Consider the following 15,159-nt stretch of genomic DNA (forward strand, 5'->3'; position numbering starts at 1 on the left):
ATGCCTCTACTTTTCAACGGCTATATCCTCTCATGGTGGAATGCAGAGTCAAAGAACAAAATTCCACATCTCTTGTTTTAAGGGCGCTCACCTCATTCATGAGGGCCAGTCTCATGACCTAAGCACACACTAAGGCCATCTCACTGTGGGTCAGGAGTTCAGCCATGATTTATGCACATGACCTCAAGCATGAGGCTTAATCAGCCTATGAGCCTTTCATCCAGAAAATAGATTTAAAAGCCTGTATCATGCTGCTGTTGCTAAATTATTGGCATCACATGTGTGATGCCTCTTCCATTGTGTCAGAAGATGATAGTTAAATACAGTGGTTGGTGATGGTTTTCTCACTCATTGATACCAATGCTGCAAATTGTAGCCAGGAATGCAGTTGTGAATCTTGCAGGTAATCCTCCTTATGCCCTTCTAGAACCTTCATGGACAAGATTCAATATACTCAGTGTCTATCAGTCAGGCATGTCCTGTCCTGGTAGACTGTTGGCAAGACATCCCCCACTCCACCCACGAGCATGAGGCTCCATCAACAGTCGTTCATGTAAGTACACTTTTTCTAAGAGAAAAAATAGCTCACCCGTGTGACAACGATTCCATCATCCGGGACACAAGGGTGGTATTCTGTGCAATGAAAGTAATTTACTAAATGGTCCTCCAGTGCTGTGGAAGAGTGAATTCATTTTGCACAGGTCACAAGTTTACATCCAGAGAGTGGTTTCCTCTCTGCCAGAGCAGACCCAAGTCTAATGGAAAATTGAAGCGCAGTACCAACAATGGTTGCCATTAGTCCTGGTCCTTGGGAGCCTGGCTGAGGGAGAGAGATGTGAGCAGTGGCTATCTGGGGAGGACCCAGATGAGTCTCCATTGCCACTCTCAGGACTGTCCTCTCCTATGGAAGGGGCCAAAAGACTGGAGAGTAAGAAGGTGAGGGGAGCGCATACAAGTTGTCAAAAGAGAAGACAATAGCAGGGGTTCAGGCCACAGACAGAAGCGCATGTGTGGAAGTTCAGTAAGGCTAGCCCTGATTCCTGCGTCAGGAGCGTGCACACGAATAGAGACGTGTGAGTGCACATCTTTGTCCGTGTTGTTGAAATCACAATCCAGACACAAATAACTTACAGTATAGGATACTTTTGTGTGTGTGTGTGTGTGTGTGTGTGTGTCTCCCCCTCCCCTTCTCTGTCTTTCTCTCTCTCTCTCTGTCTCTCTCTGTCTCTGTCTCTCTCTCTGCCTCTGTCTCTCTCTCTCTCTCTCTCTCTCTCTCTCTCTCTTCCTCTCCCTCTCTCCCCCTTCTCTCCTTCTCTCTCTCCCTCCCCCCCCCTTCTCTCTCATTTTTAAAAAATCTCCTCTTCACATGTGCGTGCCCTCCCCGGGGCTGCTTTTCCCAGATACATCTCAGTGTTTCTCAGCAGATCTGCATTTAGAACCTGCCCTTTTGGAACATTCAGCAATCACTCCAAAATGTCGCACGGAGCCTCCCTACATGAGGAGACATCACAGCACACCCCACCAGGGCACGTGAGGTTCAGCACCGCACTTCCAAGCTTACTTTTCAGGCTGCCTAAGATCAGAAGACAATCCAACAAGGACAACACGCTTCAGCGGTGTGAAATATCCATGGAGCGGATTTCAGACAGTCTCTACAGGTGAATGGAAGAGGGCAGACACAAAGTCTGAACCCCTATCTAAATCAGTTGCCGCTTTCAGCCACTCCACACCTCTTGCTTGCCTGCTAGAACTATTACAGTCTGTGATTTCATTGTAAAGAACTAGTTTAAGATCGGACAACCCCGGTCTACAGGGTTTTATATGTTTTGTAGGGGGAAAAAAGATTTGATCAAACTAACTTGATAAATCCCAGGTTTTTCAAGTCGAGGACTTCCATCCAGGAAGCTCCTAAAAATGTTAGTTAAGCATTAGATGAACACATCCATCCATAATATGGACATTTGAACCATACAGCAGCAGGATTATCTGAGACAAAAGTCCCCACTGGTTGACAATGGGTTAGCCCAGACACTCTGGGGCCAAATTTCTGGGTTTGGATTCTTGCTCTTCTCTTTATTAGAGGGTGGCTTTGATCTAGTCACAATCTCACCTTGTCACAGCTCTCTGCTTCTCTGTGTCCATGACAACAGTCATGGCACCTGTTCATATCATTCGCATGAGACTTAATGAGCTTAAAATTAATAAAGTACTTACTCAAGTAGCTACCAACAATGCTTTTGAAAAACTGCTATGAATATAAATCATTTCAGACTCTCAGAAGCAAAATGGTGCATCCAGCATTTAATGGAAAAGACTCCAAGGGCTGAATATATGACTCAGCCGCTAAGACCACTGTCTGGGTTCAATTCCCAGCACCCACATGGCAGCTCCCAATCATCTGTAACTCCAGGTCCAGGGGATCCAATGCCCTCTTCTGGACTCTGAGGACACTGTATACATGTAGTTCACAGATATACAAGCAGATAAAATACTCAAATACATAAGATAAATTAAACTAAATTATTTAAAAAGAAAAATATTGGTTTCCTTTATTAAAAAAAAGCATCCCATTACTCTTTCCCTTCCTAAAAACCGGCCTGTTTTTAGTCTGTAAACAAAACAACAAATGCCTAAGTTAGGAATTAACAAAACAAAAATTTGATGGAACATTATACAATATGCAGATATAGAAAGAAGATGTTCAGAGTAGGAGGTTTTACAGAAAAATACCAGATAGGGACTGAGTGCAATTTAGCCTGATTGCACAAAGTCCCAGGGCCTGGGAAACCGACACTTCATACAGCTGGGTCTGCAGACCAATACATATGGGCACGTTTGTGTGTGCTGAGCAGTAAGTTCCCAGATTTTGCTGTTAAATTGCTGAAGTGAGGGGAAAAAACCTATTTCTGTAACATAACACTATGACCCTATCAACATCCTGAACACTTGTTGGGAGGTGGCTTTTTTTAAATGACCATATTTAAAGGATTCTCTTGAATAACAATGATTATGAATCTGTGTTCCTCCAAAAGTCCCATCTCTGACATCTCTGTCACTGACGTATTTGTCTCCATTCCCTCTCCTAGTCTATCCTTTCCCGCACCTAATGAGAATGCTATGCTTTGCTTAAGACATAAGTAGAGTCCAGAGCTCATTCCACCAAGGCAAGCAAAACTCTAAGACATTTCTAAGCTTGCTTTCCAGGCTCGCTGACATCAGAAGGCAATCCGACCCTCAGCGCCACTCAACGGCGTGACATATCTACTCTGCAGATTGCAAGATTCTGCTTTCTCCTTATATTTGCTCAATCTCATTGCAAGTTTCCTCTAGATGACTTTGGTCATCTTAAGGATTTGAGAAATGATTGGAATCCTTCTGGACTGTCAGTCCTCCGTGTGGGAAAGCCACTCTGTCAGACAGCTTCCCAAGGCTGGAACTATGGAAGAAGCCAGTAGCCTCTCTTCCTGTCCTGGTCATTGTTAACCAAACCTGGGCCTGGGCATATCACCAGCAGTTTGCTCCCTGTCCCTATGTCCATTCTTTGACCTTCTCCTTGCAGTGCTGAGACAACCCTGAAGAAAACATTCAGTCTGGTGCACTAGACTGAAGAGTTGGCTTTGGTGGAAGCCAGGAGAGAGAAGAGAAGACAGCACCTTTCCTTCCTGCTCCCTCCCTGGCTGGGAGGTGTTCTCTCACAGCGGCCTGCATCCTCCAACTGCCTGTGCACCACTCCCCATCCCTAAAGGCCTGGAGTGTGTTTATTCCCTTGGTTTCACCCATGCTCCTTTAAGCAGCCTCTCGTCTGCAGTCTCTTTGACTGGAAATTGGATTTATTGGCTGTCATATTGACGGTTAAAAGAAACTTAGCCTCAAACATATATAAATCATTTCTCGGCATTACATTTAAAGAAATATATCCCATTTTCATGTACATATAGCTCAGCTCTTCCCCAGGTGAGCAGCCCTGCTGAAGGGAGTCAGGCTTACTGCACATACCTCAACTTCTTCAGGAGCTGTAATACCCTGTTCCTAAATGAGTTCAAGTAGCGCATATATAGCACCCACTTACAAGACAGAGATAATTGCTTAGCCAAGATGAGAAATGTTTTGAAGTGTATAAAGTAATCTTAAAAGTTCTTAAAGTTCTCTTAAAAGGAAAAAAATGTACATTAAAATTTTTAATTTAGGATCTCACAACATTAATCCACTTTGGCAACCCTCTCAGGTTCCTGGCCTTTCTCCTTCCTTCCTGGGACCTAAATCTCTTCAAGGCCAAATTGTTCCTGTCATGTAAACTTCAATGATTCCCACTTAGAGAGGGCAGTAAGTAGCCAGTCTCCCATCTGGCATCCAGCCTGATCCTGCATGTGGTACTTTCTGTTCTTTGAGCCGTTCCAGTTCTTCTTCCTCACTGACCACAGCTTCACAGAACTGGAGACTCTCTTCCTTGTGGCTTTTTTCTCAGCATGTGGTCCCTCGCAAGCACTCAAAAAGAAATATCGTCATAAGAATTAAGGAATGGACACAGGAGACAACGTCCTGGTCAGTAGTACAAACACGAAGGTTGGCAATTAATAAATGGAACCTCGTGACACTGAAAAGCTATTGTGAGACAGAGGACAAAATAGCAGCCTACAGAATGGGAAACGATCTTCACCAACCCCACATCTTACAGAGGGGCACAGGTCTAAACAAAGAGTTTTCAACAGAAGAATCTCAAATAGCCAAAAAAAAAAAAAAAAGCCACTTAAAGAATTGTTCAGCATCCTTAGCTATCAGGGAAATGCAAATCTGAGATTCCATCTTACACTGTCAGAATAGCTAAGATCGAAAACACAAATAACAGCTTATGCTGGAGAGGATGTGGCGTGAGGGGCACACTCCTCAGTTGCTGGTGGGAGTGCACACTTGTACAGTCACTTTGGAAATCAATATGGCAGTTTCTCAGAAAACTGGGACTCGGTCTACTTCAAGACCCAGCTATACCACTCCTGGGCATATACCCAAAGGGTGTTCAATCATACCATAGGACACTTGCTCATGATAGACACTACTGTGTTCACAGCAGCTTTTTTCATAATAGCCAGAATTGGAAACAACCTTAGAATCCCCTCAACCAAACTATGGGTAAAGAAAATGTGGTACATTTACATAATGGAGTACTGTTCAGCTCTTAAGAACAATGACATCATGAAATTTGAAAGCAAACGGATGGAACCAGAAAAAAAATCATCCCGTGTGAGGTAACACAGAAAGACTAACATGGTATATGTTCACAAGTAAGTGGATATTAGCTATAAAGGAGAGCCATGCTACAGTCCAGAGAGGCTAGGTCACAATGAAGGCCCGGGGAGGGGGCTGCATGGATCTCTCCCTGGGAAGGGGCAACAGAAGAGATCTCAAGGGTGGTCTAGGGACATGAGGGGGTGGAAACATGAGGACTCGGTTGAGGAGTAAAAAGAAGGGAAGAGTCCTGAAAGAAATGACTGGAAAGAAGGTGGCGCATTTCAGGGACAGATAGAAACCTGGTGCATGGAAACTCCCAGGAATCTACAATGATGACCCACATAAAACTCCTAGCAATACTGTCAGTCTCCTGTGACGAGGCAAGACTCCCAGTGGAGGGACTGGACCCCAAACCAGCAACCCCACCTTTGACCTACAGTCTGCCCTGCCTATGGGGTGTGCTGAAGTCAGGGCGACTCAGAGACTGAAGAAGTGGCAAACCAATGACTGCTCCAGCTTGAGACCCATGACACGAGACTGAGCCCACCCCTGACACTGCCTGGAGCGCCAGGACCCAGAGGATGGATGGCCCAGAGACCTAGGATAGATTCAGATGCAATTGGAGAAAAGAATGTGAATGTAATGGTACCTAACAATACTATGCTATACTTATAGATTGGTGACTGCCCCAGTTGTCATCAGAGAGGCTGCATCCAGTAACTGATGGAAGCAGTTGCAGAGACCCACAACCAAACTGATGCCAAGTTTGGAGAATCCTGCTGGAGAGAGGGAGGAAGTGTTTATGAGCCAGAGGAGTCAAGGACACCACAAGAAAACCCACAGAAACAACTAACCTGTACTCATAGGAGCTCACAGAGTCTGAACCAACCACCAAGAAACCTGCATGGGACTGACCTAGGCCTTCTACGTATATGTGACAGGTGTGCGCTTGGTCTATTTGTGGGACTCCTAACAACAATGGGAGCAGAGGCTGTCCCTAATGCTTTGGGGAAAGTATTCCTCATACTGGATTGTCTTACCCAGTCTTGATACAAGGGGAGGACCTTAGTCTTATGGCAACTTGTTGATATCAGAACTTGTTGTAACAGAACAAGCAGCCCACTAAACACACACCACAAGGGTGGGAAAAGACGTCTCAAACATAAAATCTGAAGGCACTGGAAAGTCTTGAGGAAGCCAGGGTTTGCAGGACCAGGAGCCCCTGTGAGGAGACCCCACTGTGATGGCCCTAACTGTCCCCTTTTTCTCTTTCATATGTGCTACGTGTGGAAAGACTGAGGCCAAACAATAATCAGCCCCTAAGATACAAAATAATGGAAGGAAGGAAGGAAGGAAGGAAGGAAGGAAGGAAGGAAGGAAGGAAGGAGAAAGATAGATAGGTAGATTCATAGATAGACAGACAGACAGATGATAGATAGATTAGATAGATAGATAGATAGATAGATAGATAGATAGATAGATAGATAGATAGATAGATAGACAGATAGAAATAAACAAATGATTTTGTGGATTTTTAGCAGCCTAACAGTCTAGAGAGACAAAAAAAATGGAGTTCAGGGCCAGCGAGACTGCTCAGATCAGGAAAAGCTATAGGAGGGAAGGGAAGCCAAGGCAGAGCCAACAGTCTGGACAACATCACTCCTGTGAGGCATTCTCAGACTCCTCAGAAACACCTAGATTCAGGCAGAAAGAGGCATCTCAGGGAGAAAGGAGCCGGGCAGGGCTACTGACAGTGTCACATAGCAGAAGAGTCTAAGGTCCCCTGGAGAGAGCATCATTCAAAACCTGTAGCCTTTGTACAAACTATTGACTATCAGTAAAATTTTATAAGACATCCAAGAGACATGACCACGAGATGTTTTAAAAAGCAATAGGAGCAGGCTTGGGGGTGGAGACGCAATGCAGAGACAAAACTCCTTGCCTGGTATGCAGAAGACTATGCACTGCATAAAGAATAAATAAAAATAAAATTAGAAACAGGCCCTCTAGAGACCCAATGAGTTATTTAAGTACTTCTGAACACCTAAAGTTGCTAAGCTAATGAAAATCTATAAAACTGAAAATTGCACCAGGGAATTAAATCTATAAAAAGTAGATAGAAATTCTAAGTTGATATTAGCTTACCCTAACATGCACAAAGCCATGGGTTTGATCAACACTACTAAAAATAAATGAATGAATCAAATGAATGGGTATTAAAATTAATTCAGTAAGTGGATTTAGCTGGTAAGGGGACTAATAACGTGAAAGACAGAAAAGTAGAAGCTGCTCCAGAAAAATAAGGCAGAAAAATCTGCATGAGATACAAGGAAATCCCATAGAAAAATCCAACATACACGGGATTAAAGACTGACGAGAAAAAGAGGGGAAGAAGGGCACAGAGCAATATGTAAAAAGACACTGACCGAGAACAATCAAAGTTGACAAGAGGCATCAAGTCACAGGGTCTAGAAGCACCTCAAGCTGCACAAAAATAAATACAAAGGAAACACCAAAGCACCTTGGTGATGTGGGATTCCCATCTGTATGCTTTGAATATGTTTTATTACCACTGGTTAATGAATTTCATTGGTTTCAGCCAATGGCTCAGCAGAGCAAAGCCAGGCAGGAAATCCAAACAGAGATATATAGACAGAATAGACAGAGTCAAGAAGACACTATGTAGCTGCCCAAGGAGACAGACACCAGACCCTTACCAGTAAGCCACAGCCTCATGCTGATACATAGATTAATAGAAATGAGTTGATTTAAGATGTAAATTGACCTAGAAATATGCCTGAATCATTGGCCAAACTGTGTTATAACTAATATAGTTTCTGTGTGATTATTCAGGTCTGAGCAGTTGGGAAACAAACATGCAGGCTCTGCCTACACCTTGGAGAAACCAGGCATAGAGCTCAGTGGCAGAGCCCTTGCCTAGGATACATGGGCCCTGGGTTTGAGTCCCAACAAGAAAAGACAGCCAGATTGAACTGCTAGACAGCAAGTATAAAGAGAACCTCGGAGAGACACACAAAAGGGAGAGCACTGAACTTCAGAAGATCAGATAAAAGATTCGCAATTCATTTACTCAAGTACACATGAATGTTTTTAATTTACCAAGAGGGTTGAGCCTTAGCAAAAACAAAGGTTAAAAAAGACATCATCCTTTCATCTGGCAGTCCAAGCTTAATGTCAACAGAAACATAAATACAAACACAATCCTCATAAAGTCTGCCAAGAAAGTTGGTTTTTTAAGAACATCAGAAGAGAAGCATGAGAGTTATAGAATGTGTGTGTGTGTGTGTGTGTGTGTGTGTGTGTGTGTGTGTGTGGCGTTGTTAGACACACAGGAGTAGCAACCCAGGAAAGTCACAGAGGCATGACACCAAACATCCCACTGAGCAATAATGAGTTGCCTCTTGGGATTCAGTACACAGAGAGATCAGAAAATAGAACTGAACAGCTGCACACAGATTTGATAGAATGTTGAGGCCCACCACAAGGAATTTCTGGCAAGAAAGGACCTTAACCCAAGACATGCTGTAGCCTGAGTGATCTGGAGCAACATGAAGGATGCCCGTGAGCATATGAGAAGAAATCAGTTTCCGCCCACAAGGCCAGCTGGACTGCCATCTTATGCCCTGCTCCAGACAAGCAAGGGATGATGGGACCTCACCCGAGGCAGCAAAAATAGAAAAGGAAACGTTCTCTTGACAATGTTTCAAGGTCAACAGCAATAGGACTGGGCAGCTGTTGATTGTAGGAAACACAAATCTAAGAGAAAGTTGATTGAATGTGCAGGCGATGTCACAGAGGTTTTAGGGTATGTGTTGCTTGGAGACAACATCACAAGACTTGTTGAGTTTAGAGATATCTAAATGCGGGTCACGGAGCTGGACAGAACAGCCTGCAGACCAGGCACTGTAGCGGGTGATATCAAGCTGTAAGGGTTCTGGTGGGGATTAGGCGGCCTAGGGAAAGCTGGCAGTGCAAGAACGAAGTAAAGGCTCGTGACCGCAGACCACATCTCAGTAAATGAAGATTACCCCAAACAAAACAGACTTGGGTTAACCATTCTGAGATCTGTGAAATATTTTAATTGAAAAAAAATCATGAGGGCACTCATTAGACAAGAAAACCGTTTGAGAAGCTGATCTATTCCCCTTCAGAGTGTTTATGTTTTCCTGAAGCCTTTTGCTTTTCTGCTTAGACAGCAGGAACACTAATGATATGAGCTGTAGTTAAAGAGCGTTTCCCAAGTCTGCCAGCTGAAAGTTTCGATATGAATCATGCCAAAGGCATGGAGGGGAGAGTTGAAAGGCGATGTCTGTGCTGTGTTTTGAAAATAATGCACGTCACATAAAGAGAAACATCATTTGCAATGAGATGAGGGTCTCATAATATTAATTAGTTACTTTGATTTAAGTGAGTCTCCGCATCCTCGCTGCTTGCGCATGTCAACTGGGGAGACTGCGGCAGCCCGTTTCCCTCATGTCAGATATGACATACGGGCAGGAATATGCCGTCATCAGTGAGAGCAGGAGCTTTTGGCTGCCCTCGCGTTGTTGCAGAATACTGACGTTCAGGTCAAGAAGAGCAGACTTCCTTCTGCAGCAGAAATTCTCTCCCAGGGTTACGCCGGATATGATTTGAACTCTTGTGGTTTTGGGCCACTTGTAGCTTGTTTCTTAAAAAGTCTGTTGATCTACTTACTTTAAGTCCTTAGGCTGTTCCAGAAAGGCAAAATTAGTTACAGTTTTTCTCCTTTTGTCTTTAGAAGTGACTCCCACAAAATACTTTGCTACATCCCTAAAAACTGGCACCCTACTGAAACACTCCCCAGTGCAGACCGTGAAATAGTCCATAATTACTCAGCCCCCCCCCCGTATAGTCAAGTCAGTCCCATGAGCAAACAAAAGAAAGGAGAGAGAGAGAGAGACAGAGACAGAGACAGAGAGACAGAGAGAGAGAGAGAGAGAGAGAGAGAGAGAATAAATAGGAACGCAAAGGGAGACAGAAGTTATGTTTTAAGGAAATAACCCAAAATACCAAGATGTTATAAGCAAGAACCAAGCTGGGCAGCGTCTCGTATTAAGCACTGTAGCCTCATCTGGGAAGGAGCAATTCTTGGGAATTGTGCAAATCCAGAAGTTCCATAGAGGAGGGGAGGCTACCTGTAAAACAGTGGTGCATATCCTTATTTTCTGGTTTTGGGTTTTTTTTTTGGGGGGGGGTTGTGTTATGAGAATAACATTTGCCCTATATTTTGCCACCCAACTGAGGAACAATGGCTTAGGTTTGGTGTTTCCATGTGGTTGCAGCCACTGAAAAACCACACCTTCATTATATGCTGGAAATAAGGTCAAAGCTATAGTTCCGCTCACTCCCAAGTCCACATCTGTGTCTCCTGCACCAACTTAATACACACATAACCCCACGGCGGAGGGGGGGGGGTGACAGAGAGACACAAAGAGAGACATAATGCAGAGGAAAAACAGAGCTACTTCAGCCTGGTGCAGGCCAATCCAGGCAACATGGCCGCCTGATGGTCTCTGGCACAGCCAGCCCCTTGTTCACAGCTCTCAAGCAATTTCCTTCATTTAGTTAGTTTTACTAGATTTTTCTCTCTAGGATCTTATGGTTTATCATTCACCAAACAGTTATTAAACACCTACAATGCACAAAGCACTCCGTAGAGAAGGATGTACATCAATGTTGGGTCTTGGCAAGACACATGCTGTCGATTATGGAGAGCAGACAGGCTCCTCTAAGTCTGGAAGGCAAGGTGCTGTCTTAGAGGTGTGAATGGACAAAGCTACAATATGTTGTGAACTTTTAGGTCTGCAAACACCAGGACTTTTTGCAGGTGACTTACTAAGTTCACTGAGCACTACGGGAAACTGAGAGTGGAGTCTACCCAAGGATTGCTTCGTGATCAGCAGGGGTGGGGCGCTCACACCCAGAGAAGTAGGAGATCTCATTGGACTCAAGAGAAGAAAAGATCGACCTTAGATCTGGGAGATGCTGATAAGGAACATCTGAAAGAGGCCCCAGTTTGTTTGGAAGCCTTTCATGAGCTCGCTCTCTCTAATTGCTGGCATGTAATGTCAGCTTACGTTGGAGCAGCTTTCAGCACTTGGCAGTACTAAGGGAAGGAGACTTCAATTGGGGTGCTTAAGGAAGACTTTCCTTAAGTAAGAGGGGATATCAGAAGCCAGCCCAATGGGTAAGCCATTTTTCTTTCAGATGAAGTCTCACACGCAGCCCAGGCTGGCCTCTAACTCGATAACCTCCTGCCTCAACCTCTGGAGCAGCTTAGGTTACAGGTCCACACCACCACACCCAGCTCCCAGCGGGTGAATGATGAAGAGACGAGCACAGGGCAACAGGACAGCGAGCATCACAAACATCACAAGATCCCTAGAAACACTGTATGGACATGGATAGAGAATCCCAGCCTGGTAGAGCCACAGAGGCCCGTTTTGCAGGACCTTGCCTGCCACATTGATTTTCCAGACCGAATCTGACGTCATCATGTCCACACTGAGGAGTCTAACAGTTTCTGAGCAGGGAGGGCAATTTGATTCCATCGCCTATCTGCTCGCCCTGCCCCATCATACTGCCTCAATTGTTAATGCCCTAGAAATATCTCTATTTCAATTAATAACTTCCCAGAGGCAAAGGGAGGGAGGGTATTTGTTAATCCAAGGAAAGAGATGTCAATGAGGTAATGTCTTCGGACAGAAGCTTCCAAGCACACCTCAGAATACTAAGGTAGTGTTTCTTTTTTCTTTTCTATTTTCTCCTCCTCTTCCCTGCCACATCCCCCACCCTGCCTGCCCTACCCTCACCCTTCTCTGACATAGGTCTTGCTATGTAACACATCCTGGCCTGGTATTCTATATATAGCTCAGGTTGGTCTTGAACTCACAACAGTTCTCCTACCTCAGCTCCTACTCAGCCTGCTTACTGCATGGTCTGTACCAAGCATCACTCAAATTGGGAACAATGCACTTTTCCTCCACCCACTGCCTACATATTTGCTCGATGAGACATTCTTTCTCTGTCCCTGAACCACAACTCAACAGATGGAAAATTTCCCAATCCCTGTCGGACCCCCAAATAAACTTGCTTTTAATAACGAAAATCCATTCTCAGACACAGGCTAGTCTCCATAAAAATAACCAGTCCCCTACAGGTCAGTGCTTAACTTCCTGTACCTCACCAAACCCCACTCATTCTGTTTAGCCTGGCCAAGCACAGGAAGAGGGTGGCTATACTTCCGCTGCACCTTCATGTGAATCCATGCCTCTCCTAGAGTTGGAGTTAGAAAAGGGGGGAATCAACACAAAATGAATATACGTGCTGTCTAGCTGATATTCTTAGGACTCTATGTCAGTGGCATGGGAAGCCTTGTCTTCTAGAGTAGAGGCTTGGCGGCAACTATCAAGCTGCTTGATCTCTACTCTCCTCATGTAGGTTGCTCTGATGCTCATAGTTTTAGTCAACTCTTAAATGTGAGCAGCCCATATTCAGCAAAACTTCGGAGGAATTTATGATCTAGTTGTTACTGGCTTTGGGGCTTCAGCAGAAGTGCCAAGTGGGTGTCTGCTGCAGGCTCAACGTGCCACTCGCTGATTGTGGCAGTGCTTATCTCTCCCGCTCGCTCACGAAACCACAACAAATGCAAGGCAATGGTGATGGAAGTATTGCACAGGAAGCCTTCAGTTTGCTCGAATTTATTTTCAATGTATTAGTGAAGTTTGACGCCATAGGCATAACTACTTACTGGTGTTGAGACACGAAAGTAGAGCCTTTCCTTTGCTTGAGCAATTACGATCTACCAAATAACTCTACAGAAACGTCCGACTATCCAGTGCCATGTTGAGCACAACTCTGTGTTACTAAACCACACATCGTGTGGGCAGATAAGAAATCCTCCCTATTTTGTACCTTGACTGAGGCAGGAAATGGCAGGGCTACAGGGAAAGGCTTTGTAAACAGCATGCGCTATAGGCGGAAAATGGTGGCTTCGTGTACGCAACCTCACAGCACATTTCTGCAGTATTTCTAACACGGTTCTTGCATTATGAGGACCTTTCGTCTCTGGGACCAAATATGTGCTGCTCAGTATCTGAGATGTTGCTCCAAATTCACCAGTGCTTGGGCACAAATACCCATGTTCACTTAATAACTGCGGCAGTCAGTTTTTTTTAACTCATTTTATTTTACAAGCATTGGTGTTTTGCCTGCATGTATGTCTGTGTGAGGGTGTTGGGGCCACTGAGACTGAAGTTACTACAGGCAATTGTGAGCTGCCATGTGGGTTCCAGGAATTGAACCCAAGTCCTCTGGAAGAGCATTCAGTGCTCTTAACCTCAGAACCATCTCTCCAGGCTCTGCGGTCTGTTCTTTAGCACACTCAGTGAGTTATTAAAATCCAGCAACTGCAGGAAACATTGGCCTCTGCCTCTGCAAGAAAGAGTTTGATGGAAAGTCTCTATTCCTTGTCAACTTCTTACACATTCCTCAATTATGCAAAATGTTTTGAATCATAGGCAAGTTGCTCAGCTAACGTATATCCTTGGAGCCCCTACTAGACCCAAGATCCTATGGAACCTACCACATGTGCCAAGCAATCTTTAAGACTAGGGTGCTGGGCCCATCCACTATCACATCAGGTTACAGCACATTTGCTTGTGGAGTCAACTTCAGAAAGGGCTGTGGGTTCAGAGGGAGAAAAAGAAAGAAAATGGAAAGTCATCAAGAGGAAGATGATATTATAAATCCCTAGCAGAAAACACTGGAACTATCAATAAGGGGGTTTTAGAAGGATCTGGAGGTACAAAGAAAATAATATGACCAAAATATATGAAAAAAATAAAAATAAGTTCTAAAAAAAGAAAGATAATTACATTTAAAAAGAAAACAGATCTAGCGATACAGTTCTGAGATTAGGAAGTGTGACTCACAGACAAGTCAGGTTTTTCCATTTGACAGATTGGGTCTTCTAAGTCTTTACTACCCAAAGCATGGCCCACAGACAAACAGCATCAGTATTGCCTGTCTGGGAGCTTGCTGAAGATGCATCTCTTGGGCCTGACACAAGAGCTCAGTGTCTGGATTGCAAAACAATGTCTTCAAATGATTCATACGTGTTTGAAAGCTTGAAAATGAATTGGTCCAGGTGTCAAGCGTTAACTGCAAACACTGTGCAAGCACATACGCGTACACACACACACACACACACACACACAGCACACACACACACACACACACACACACACACACACACTGAAAGTAAGAAATCCACTTAGGTAAGCATTCTAAGCTACAGAGATGGGAACAACTCAAAGTATGTCCTATACAAACCTAAAAGACTGTAGTTGCTGGTGCCTCTGTCTGGCACCCTTTTCCTTCTGCAGGAAACGATGTTTGAGCAGTGGCTTTAAAATTCAGGAGAGCCTCTTACTATCAAGCAAGACAGCCAGAACAATGCTGAAGAGGATCTCACCCATTCCTGGGACAGCATTTATAGTTTTTCATGATGTAACCACATTATTTGTAGCTTTAACATACATGTTTACACTTCTGAAAAAGATTTGTACCAAAAGAAAAGCATCCAATAAGTCTCTGAATGGCCCCAAAGAAATACCATGTAAAATAAGAAGGTAAAGAAGAATATGCTTAAAGCATCTTGGATGTCTCAGACATTTTGACAATAGATATGGTTCTGAGTTGCTGATAATCCGAGCAAAAAGAGAAATATGGCGAGCTGATAGATGCATCTTATCACGAACATCCCTCTTGAGAGGAGATATTTTTTTGTAATGCCTACTTATCATTAGAAGGAAGAAGTTTAGTCTTTACTCAAAGAGTAACGAACAACAAAGTCTTCAGACAACAACAACAAATGAATTACGATCTCGC

The sequence above is a fragment of the Arvicola amphibius genome, chromosome 3 (genome assembly GCF_903992535.2).
Source record: "Arvicola amphibius chromosome 3, mArvAmp1.2, whole genome shotgun sequence".
Lineage (NCBI taxonomy): Eukaryota > Metazoa > Chordata > Mammalia > Rodentia > Cricetidae > Arvicola > Arvicola amphibius.